This window comes from Panthera tigris, chromosome B4 (genome assembly GCF_018350195.1).
Source record: "Panthera tigris isolate Pti1 chromosome B4, P.tigris_Pti1_mat1.1, whole genome shotgun sequence".
Classification (NCBI taxonomy): domain Eukaryota; kingdom Metazoa; phylum Chordata; class Mammalia; order Carnivora; family Felidae; genus Panthera; species Panthera tigris.
The window spans coordinates 88,121,078-88,132,274 of NC_056666.1; positions in this window are offsets into that span (position 1 = coordinate 88,121,078).

Genomic DNA, 11,197 nt, shown 5'->3' on the forward strand with positions numbered 1-11,197 from the left:
TTTATTTATTTATTTTAATGTTTATTTATTTATGAGGGAGAGAGAGAGAGCATGCAAGTGGGAGAGGGGCAGAGAGAGGGAGACACAGAATATGAAGTAGGTTCCAGGCTCTGAGCTGTCAGCATAGAGCCTGACGCAGGGCTTGAATCCCCCAACTGCCAGATCATGACCTGAGCAGAAGTCAGACTCTTAACCGACTGAGCCACCCAGGTGCCCCATATTGCCCATATTTCTTAACAGCATCCACACCATAACTGGCCCTTGATTTCCTTTCAGAAGGAACCACCACAGTCTCTAACCCTATAAGAAGCCCCTCTCACGTGGTCCTTACCATGGTACCTAAGGTTTCCCTGGCTATGGTTGCCATCTGTTGCCCCAAGTTAATAAACCTAACTAAGATATAAATCTGTGAATATTGGTGTGTTCCTCCAGGCCTTTAGTTGGTGATTTTGATTGTGCCTATCAATCTTAACAAAAATTTAACAATCCCTTTAGGAGACTTTAGAATCTTACCTTGTAAGGTTTCTCTTACGTACAAGGATTTTGTCCTAAGTCATGTACTCTTTGTGAGAAGAGTTCTACTACACATCATAGTCTCCATCTCTTTGTATTTCTAAAAATATATTTATGATCTTTAGAGACAAAAACCTTGGACAATTTCACCGTTGCCCTAACTCTCCCTCACCGCCCCCCACCGTGTACTGCCACCATATCCATGTACAACTCCCCATAGCAGTGGATTTGAGAGAGAAATGGTTCAGTGGCTCACACACTCATCCCAAAAGAGAATAGTAACTCAGGGTACACCGCAGTTTCACAGCAACATGGCTGTGCTATGTTCTCTGCTGGTAATTTTTCTAAGTTCTGTCTTATATTGCAAGTATTGGAAACCTAGAAACTGTGTTTCTCAGAATCCCTCAACGACAAGTGCTCCTCATTAGATTTTGCCGAAGAGAGGCGCACGTGTTAAATTTAGAAGGCAAAAATGAATCAGGAACAATATTGTTTCTTTCTGGCATTGGCAGACAGACATGAAGCCTTTGGCAGACAGTAGACACAAGGTTTTGAACTGGCCTCAGTCATTCTCCTATAACTCACATGCGTTAACGCTGCCAACAGCTGAAATCATTGTTGCCACTTTTTCTGCAATTTCTGAAACTTTCCGATTCTCTGGAAGCTGGCAAAAATTTTCCCTGACCTCTGCTTCCGCAGCACTTGCAATGATTTTGTAAACAGCTAGTATTCTGCATTAAGTCTCATCTTGATTGAAATCCTACAGTGGTTCTGTTTTCCTGACCTAAACTTCCTGATTGAAAAAGCAAATAAGGTCTAAGCAGTCAAATCTAGGATCTGCTTCTACCTTGCTTTGTGATCTAGAGTCAGTCCCTTCACCTTCTCGGGTTTTTGTCTATAAAATGGAAGGTGGGCAGGCAGAGGTTAGACTGTATGCCCTCTAAGTCCCTCTGGAGTGCTAACGTTTGATGCTTCCATGTTCTAAGTCATCTTGCTGCACATTTGGTCAATACTTCAGAATGTGACACAATGTAGAGGCATCTAAGTCCAACATGGCAGCAATAAACAGTGCAGCCCTTTCTTAGATCTCACTGAGAACACTTAGGAGAACCCCAGAAGCCGGAAGTCTGCCTCATCTGGCAGAAGAAGAGGGAACGTGGGATACAAAATGGACTCCATAAATCCTGGACTAGAACCAGTATTTTACATCTCCACTTTAATGTTTTGGTTTTCAGTGTGTAATGTTCCTTTTAGAAAGTTACATTAAATACAATTTTTATTTGTTTCCAAAAGATCTACCTAATGGTTTCTGAGCTCAACAACTATACTAATACTACTAGATATTAAATTAGCTGCACCTAACTGGCTACTGCCCCTAGAACCAGAGGAGGGTACGAGATTAAGTTTTCTAAAAATAATGAAAAAATAAATAAATTTCTAAATTAGACAGAACTACACTTGGGGATTTTTGTGCTCTTGATGACATGTTGCTCCCATGGGTCAATTTCTTTTTTTTTTTTTTTGTTTTTTTAATGTTTTATTTATTTTTGAGACAGAGAGAGACAGAGCATGAGCAGGGAAGGGGCAGAGAGAGAGAGAGAGACACAGAATCTGAAGCAGGCTCAGGGTCTGAGCTGTCAGCACAGAGCCTGACGCGGGGCTCGAACTCATGAACCACGAGATCACGACCTGAGCTGCAGTCAGACACTTAACCGACTGAGCCACCCAGGCACCCCAATTTCTTTTTGTTCTACAGCCCTTTGTTTGAAAACTTATGTTCAATCCCAGTAGAGTTTGTTGTTGATTTGCTGGCTAAGGCTAAAGATTCCATAACAGACTGACTATTGGAAGATGCTGGCCTCTTAGCCAAACTTCTGGAAGAATGTCAGCTGCCAACTTGACAGAAGTTTCAAAGTTTTACATTAATTAAGGGAAGGATTTCGCTCTAACCCAAGATTTGAATAGTGTTGTAAAGGAATTTACCTGAGGATAAGATAAGATTGTTAGGAAGTGAAAGCCACCCCCTCCCCCTGAGAACCTTACCCTTTGGTATAGTCAAAAAAGTGTCTTAAAATGGAATACTGAATATAAGGAGATATAAGAAGCTTTCCAAAGATTTTGAGGACGTGGGTAGTTTTACAGAAAACCAATTCAAGATCTTCAGCTTTCAAGTGTACTTTTTCCCATAGCTGATCTGCTTGAGAATTCTCCTCTGATGAAGAAGCAATTATGTTCTCCTTTCCCACCTCCATTTTCATAATTGCTTTTTTCCTGCTTTATAAAAGCACCCATCCCTAATGTTGATATGCTATACTGCTTCATAGTATCAAAGGGTCACCTTGAAAAGTAATTCAGTGTCGAGAAAAGCAATGCCTGTAAAATTAGGTAATAAATATTTTTGTGAGTCTATAGTATTCGTTTTTCTCAACAACATTTAAGAAGGACCTAACCAAGTGGTGAGCTGATAGATTGTTTAAAAATATTTTTAGTAGATCATTCATGCAATTTTTGACACGTAAGTAAAAAGTACTTTGAGAAATTTGAGTGACGATACTACTCAAAATTACTCATTTCCATCTATTTATTCCATTGAGAATGAAGTTTCTCAATGATTACAAAATTGAAACATTGCAATAGAATTGATGCTACATCCAATCTTCTTTGAACAATAAGTAATATGTAAAAATACATGAACTATTGAGAGAGCACGCCCATCTAGTTAAGGGATGTATTCTGGTAAGTTTTTACTGTAGTTAATAATTATTGCAATGTGTAATATATTTATTTTGTGATCAGTTTAGTGCTACAAATAAGTGTAATTATAATCCAACTCAAAATAAATTGTATAAAGTCTCATAAGATTTTAAAACACTTAATCTCAATTTATATCTCACATATGTATGTTTGTACAGGAGTGTGATGGAGTAATTAATAAAAAGACTTTCAAATGTAAAAAATATTAAGTGAAATTCTTCAGTGGCAATAGAATGGAAATATATGTTCAATGAGAAAAGGGAACAATATAAAATTTCTGACAGTTAAGGCAGAAATCATTCATGTATTCTTAAATGGGGTATGGTCAACATTAATTTGTTTAGTTACTTAGATTCCACTGGCTGCATTTAAAAGTGTGACATAATTTGATTTTAAAATGTCGATATTTAGGGTACCTAGGTGGCTCAGTCCATTAAGCAACCGACTCTTGATGTTGGCTTAGGTCATGAACTCACGGTTTGTGAGATCAAGCCTCGGGTCAGGCTCTGTGCTGATGGTGTGGAGCCTGCTCTAGATTCTCTCACTCCTCTCTCTCTGCCCCTCCCCAGTTTGTGCTTTCTCTCAAAATAAATAGATAAACTTTTTTAAAAAATGTCAATATTTGGGGGCGCCTGAGTGGCTCAGTCAGTTGAGTAACTGACTTGATTTTGGCTCAGGGCATGATTGAGCCCCACGGAGCCTGTTTAAGATTCTCCTTCTACCCCTGCCCTGCTCATGGGCGTGTGCACACATTTGTTTGCTTTCTCTCTAAAAAATACAAATTAATTAATCAATCATTAATTAACTAATTAATTAATCTGAATATGTGCAATGCATATGGAAGTATATCTGTTGCAATTATTCAAACATAGGGTTAAAAAACCTTCAGCTACCAATTGATAAAGATGAGTGATTGCAGTTTTTCAAAAGGCTTTTAGGGAGAACACAAACCAAAACTTTTGATGTATATCTGTGAATCTTGCCTATACCTGCCCATAAGGGAAAGGCTGCTGAAAATTATTTCAGAAGGCAAAATTTTCCTTTTCAAACATCAACAATCTTGATTATGGATTTAAGTAGATTAATATCTCTTTGTTGAGTTTCAGTGCATTTTTTCCTACCTGAGCTCTCTCCTTTTTTTCTCAAGCTCATCTCTAGCCGAAGCCTCATGCTTGACTTGGACTTCTTGTGTCAATGCTCTGCTTGGAACTCTGGACATGAAGTGGAGTTTTTATACCCTTACCCTTCTCTAACCTGTGTTCCCCACTCAGCTTAGATCTCCCAATCCTCACCATTGCCCACCTGGTCAAAGCTCAGACATTCATCAATTTTTGATCTGGCATGCTGTACTTGACCTATGCTCGCCTTCAGGACTCTTGATAACTTCACAGTTGGCCTCAATAAACCCATATTTACTTTGGCCTGTGTACTACATGAACTATTCTTCCCACATGTCTGGCTCCCTTCTCAATCCTGCTCCCACTTTGTACGTCTTATTTGATCACAGCCCAAAATACTTGGATCCAGGGTTAGAAAAAAAGTGATCAATTACAGCTATAGATTGATGAGAAAGGTACTGCTTTATAAGTTAGACTTTGTTAGCCTTAAATTCTTTTTTTTTCTTTGAACTTCTTTTTTTTAATTTTATTTTTTATTTTTTAAAATTTACATCCAAATTAGTTAGCATATAGTGCAACAATGATTTCAGGAGTAGATTCCTTAGTGCCCCTTACCCATTTAGCCCATCCCCCCTCCCACAACCCCTCCAGGAACCCTGAGTTTGTTCTCCATATTTATGAGTCTTCTGTTTTGTCCCCTCCCTGTTGTTATATTATTTTTGCTTCCCTTCCCTTATGGTCATCTGTTTTGTCTCTTAAAGTTCTCACATGAGTGAAGTCATATAATATTTGTCTTTCTCTGACTGACTAATTTCACTTAGCATAATACCCTCCATTTCCATCCACGTAGTTGCAAATGGCAAGATTTCATTCTTTTTGATTGCCGAGTAATACTCCAGTGTGTGTGTGTGTGTGTGTGTGTGTGTGTGTACGTATATATCACATCTTCTTTATCCATTCATCGATCGATGGACATTTGGGCTCTTTCCATACTTTGGCTATTGTTGATAGTGCTGCTATAAACATGGGGGGCATGTGTCCCTTCGAAGCAGCACACCAGTATCCCGTGGATAAATGCCTAGTAGTGCAATTGTTAGGTTGTAGGGTAGTTCTATTTTTAGTTTTTTGAGGAACCTCCATACTGTTTTCCAGAGTGGCTGCACCAGCTTGCATTCCCAACTTATTGTCTTCTTTTAGAGATGTTTGCAATTATGAATGATGATTGCCTAGATACATTCATACATTAATTATGATTTGAAAAAAATGGCGATATTCTTTAATTTCTTCTTCAGTCATTAACTGGATATCTACAAGGAAAAACCTCTCCCTCAAATATTTGGTAAACCCGAGATGCATTTGTAGAAAAGGCAGGATAAGTGTTTAATTCTTTTCCTTTACCAAGTTTTTTTTTTTTTTTTAATGTTTATTGACTTTTGAGAGAGAGAAAGAGAGTGCAAGCAGGGGAGGAGCAGAGAGAGAGGGAGACACAGAATCTGAAGCAGGCTCCCTGTTCTGAGCTGTCAGTGCAGAGCCTTACGCAGGTCTTGAACTCACCAACCATGAGATCATGACCTGAGCTGAAGTCAGTGGGTTCACCAACTGAGTCACCCAGGTGCCCCCCCACACCTTTACCAAAAAAAGAAATAAATAAATTCATCTTATAAATTTGTAAATTCATCTTATAAATTCCCTGTCCTATCTAGAGTCAGCTATTTCTTCAAGGAACCTTGATTCTTTTTATTGGAAATTGGTATTTAGAGACTCAAATGTAGGCACTGGGTGTTCTCATTGCTACTGGGTAATCCATTCCTTCTTGAACTTTTCAGTGGACAGAGTAGAAAGTCTTTTATTTTTTAATTTTAAGATAAATTATATCATGTGCTGATAATATTTTCAATTCACATTCAGAACTGCAGGAGTTTTTGCTTTTAACCTTGTATGACTTTACATTTGTATCTCCTTTCTCCAATGTTGAAATTTCCAGTTCTCATCGACATAAACATAGTTACTCATTTGCTTTATCCCATAACACACACAAAGTGTTCCCAGAATGGCACCAACAACATCATCACAACACATGAATACATCAAGAGCTTACAAATTTTCTTTTGCAGTCCTTTAGTCATTAGGTTATAGCCATAGAAAATATACATTGAAATCACTTGTATTAAACCAGTTAGAGTAGTTCTTCTCTGAAAGGTTATGACACTAACATGATAAACAGTTAACATCATTTTTCATTTGCTTTTAATGTTCAGGAGCTCCTTTTCTAAATTAAAATTTTCCAAATATTTATTTATTTATTTTATTAATTTATTTTTCATTTACATCCAAGTTAATTAGCATATAGTGCAATAATGGTTTCAGGAATAGAATCCAGTGATTCATCCCCTACATATACCACCCAGTGCACATCCCAACAAGTGTCCTCCTTACTGCCCATACCCATTTAGCCCACCCCGCACCCAAAACCCCTCCAGCAACCCACACTTTGTTCTCTGTATTTAAGAGTCTCTTATATTTTGTCTCTCTGCCTATTTTTTTATTTTTGTTTCCTTTCCCTTATGTTCATCTGTTTTGTATCTTAAATTCCACATATGAGTGAAGTCATATATTTGTCTTTCTCTGACTAATTTTGCTTAGTAGAATACCCTCTAACTCCATCCACGTAGTTGCAAATGGCAAGATTTCATTCTTTTTGATTGCTAAGTAATACTCCATTGTATGTATACCACATCTTCTTTATCCATTCACCATTGATGGACATTAGGCTCTTTCCATACTTTTGCTATTGTCAATAGTGCTGCTATAAACATTGGGGTGCATGTGCCCTTTGAAACAGCACACCTGTATCCTTTGTTTTTTTGTTTTGTTTTGTTTCTTTAAGCTCTCAAAACTTACTTTATTTTTTTTAATATGTGAAATTTATTGTCAAATTGGTTTCCATACAACACCCAGTGCTCATCCCAAAAGATGCCCTCTTCAATACCTGTCACCTCCCCTCCCCTCCCTCCCACCCCCCATCAACCCTCAGTTTTTTTCTCAGGTTATAAGAGTCTCTTATGCTTTGGCTCTCTCCCACTCTAACCTCTTTTTTTTTCCTTCTCCTCCCCCATGGGTTTCTGTTAAGCTTCTCAGGATCCACATAAGAGTGAAAACATAGGGTATCTGTCTTTCTCTGTATGGCTTAGCATCAGACTCAGCATCACACTCTCCAGTTCTATCCACGTTGCTACAAAGGGCCATATTTCATTCTTTCTCATTGCCACGTAGTACTCCATTGTGTATATAAACCACAGTTTCTTTATCCATTCATCAGTGGATGGATATTTAGGCTCTTTCCACAATTTGGCTATTGTTGAGAGTGCTGCTGTAAACTTTGGGGTACAAGTGCCCCTATGCATCAGCACTCCTGTATCCCTTGGGTACATTCCTAGCAGTGCTACTGCTGGGTCATAGGGTAGGTCTATTTTTAATTTTTTGAGGAAACTCCACACTGTTTTCCAGAGTGGCTGCACCACTTTGCATTCCCACCAACAAACAGTGCAAGAGGGTTCCCGTTTCTCCACATCCTCTCCAGCATCTATAGTCTCCTGATTTGCTCATTTTGGCCACTCTGACTGGCGTGAGGGGACATCTGAGTGTAGTTTTGATTTGTATTTCCCTGATGAGGAGAGACGTTGAGCATTTTTTCATGTGCCTGTTGGCCATCTGGATGTCTTCTTTAGAGAAGTGTCTATTCATGTTTTCTGCCCATTTCTTCACTGGGTTATTTGTTTTTTGGGTGTGGAATTTGGTGAGCTCTTTATCGATTTTGGATACTAGCCCTTTGTCTGATATGCCATTTGCAAATATCTTTTCCCATTCCGTTGGTTGCCTTTTAGTTTTGTTGATTGTTTCCTTTGCAGCGCAGAAGCTTTTTATCTTCATGAGGTCCCAATAGTTCATTTTTGCTTTTAATTCCCTTGCCTTTGGAGACGTGTCAAGCAAGAAATTGCTGCAGCTGAGGTCAGAGAGGTCTTTTCCTGCTTTCTCCTCTAGGGTTTTGATGGTTTCCTGTCTCACAATCAGGTCCTTTATCCATTTTGAGTTTATTTTTGTGAATGGTGTGAGAAAGTGGTCTAGTTTCAACGTTCTGCATGTTGCTGTCCAGTTCTCCCAGCACCATTTGTTAAAGAGACTGTCTTTTTTCCATTGGATATTCTTTCCTGCTTTGTCAAAGATGAGTTGGCCATACGTTTGTTCAATTCTGGGGTTTCTATTCTATTCCATTGGTCTCTGTGTCTGTTTTTGTGCCAATACCATGCTGCCTTGATGATTACAACTTTGTAGTAGAGGCTAAAGTCTGGGATTGTGATGCCTCCCGCTTTGGTCTTCTTCTTCAAAATTACTTTGGCTATTCGGGGCCTTTTGTGGTTCCATATGAACTTTAGGATTGTTTGTTCTAGCTTCGAGAAGAATGCTGGTGCAATTTTGATTGGGATTGCATTGAATGTGTAGATAGCTTTGGGTAGTATTGACATTTTGACAATATTTATTCTTCCAATCCATGAGCACGGAATGTTTTTCCATTTCTTTATATTTTCTTCAATTTCCTTCATAAGCTTTCTATAGTTTTCAGCATACAGATCTTTTACATCTTTGGTTAGGTTTATTCCTAGGTATTTTATGCTTCTTGGTGCAATTGTGAATGGGATCAGTTTCTTTATTTGTCTTTCTGTTGCTTCATTATTAGTGTATAAGAATGCAACTGATTGCTGTACATTGATTTTGTATGCGACTTTGCTGAATTCATGTATCAGTTCTAGCAGACTTTTGGTGGAGTCTGTCGGATTTTCCATGTATAATATCATGTCATCTGCAAAAAGTGAAAGCTTGACTTCATCTTTGCCAGTTTTGATGCCTTTGATTTCCTTTTGTTGTCTGATTGCTGATGCTAGCACTTCCAACACTATGTTAAACAACAGCGGTGAGAGTGGACACCCTTGTCGTGTTCCTGATCTCAGGGGGAAAGCTCTCAGTTTTTCCCCATTGAGGATGATGTTAGCTGTGGGCTTTTCATAAATAGCTTTTATGATGTTTAAGTATATTCCTTCTATCCCTAGTTTCTCAAGGCTTTTTATTAAGAAAGGATGCTGAATTTTGTCAAATGCTTTTTCTGCATCGATTGACAGGCTCATATGGTTCTTATCTTTTCTTTTATTAATGTGATATATCACGTTGATTGAGTTGCGAATGTTGAACCAGCCCTGCATCCCAGGAATGAATCCCACTAGATCATGGTGAATAATTCTTTTTATAAGCTGTTGAATTCGATTTGCTAGTATCTTATTGAGAATTTTTGCATCCATATTCATCAGGGATATTGGCCTGTAGTTCTCTTTTTTTACTGGGTCTCTGTCTGGTTTAGGAATCAAAGTAATACTGGCTTCATAGAATGAGTCTGGAAGTTTTCCTTCCCTTTCTATTTCTTGGAATAGCTTAAGAAGGATAGGTATTATCTCTGCTTTAAACGTCTGGCAGAATTCCCCAGGGAAGCCATCTGGTCCTGGACTCTACTTTGTTGGGAGATTTTTGATAACTGATTCAATTTCGTTGTTGGTTATGGGTCTGTTCAAGCTTTCTATTTCCTCCAGTTTGAGTTTTGGAAGTGTGTGGGTGTTTAGGAATCTGTCCATTTCTTCCAGGTTGTCCAGTTTGTTGGCATATAATTTTTCATAGTATTCCCTGATAATTGCTTGCATTTCTGAGGGATTGGTTGTAATAATTCCATTTTCATTCATGATTTTATCTGTTTGGGTCCTCTCCCTTTTCTTTTGAGAAGCCTGGCTAGAGGTTTATCAATTTTGTTTATTTTTTCAAAAAACCAACTCTTGGTTTCATTGATCTGCTCTACAGTTTTTTTAGATTCTATATTGTTTATTTCTGCTCTGATCTTTATTATTTCTCTTCTTCTGCTGGGTTTGTGGTGTCTTTGCTGCTCTGCTTCTATTTCCTTTAGATGTGCTGTTAGATTTTGTATTTGGGATTTTTCTTGTTTCTTGAGATAGGCCTGGACTGCGATGTATTTTCCTCTCAGGACTGCCTTCGCTGCATCCCAAAGCGTTTGGATTGTTGTATTTTCATTTTCGTTTGTTTCCATATATTTTTTATTTTCTTCTCTAATTGCCTGGTTGACCCATTCATTCTTTAGTAGGGTGTTCTTTAACCTCCATGCTTTTGGAGGTTTTCCAGACTTTTTCCTGTGGTTGATCTCAAGCTTCATAGCATTGTGGTCCGAAAGTATGCATGGTATGATCTCAATTCTTGTATACTTATGAAGGGCTGTTTTGTGACCCAGTATGTGATCTATCTTGGAGAATGTTCCATGTGCCCTCGAGAAGAAAGTATATTCTGTTGCTTTGGGATGCAGAGTTCTAAATAGATCTGTTAAGTCCATCTGATCCAATGTATCATTCATGGTCCTTGTTTCTTTATTGACCATGTGTCTAGATGATCTATCCATTGTTGTAAGTGGGGTATTAAAGTCCCCTGCAATTACCACATTCTTGTCAATAAGGTTGCTTATGTTTGTAATTGTTTTATATATTTAGGGGCTCCTGTATTCAGTGCATAGACATTTATAATTGTTAGCTCTTCCTAATGGATAGACCCTGTAATTATTATATAATGCCCTTCTTCATTTCTTGTTATAGCCTTTAATTTAAAATCTAGTTTGTCTGATATAAGTATGGCTACTCCAGCTTTCTTTTGACTTCCAGTAGCATGATAAATAGTTCTCCATCCCCTCACTTCCAATCTGAAAGTGTCCT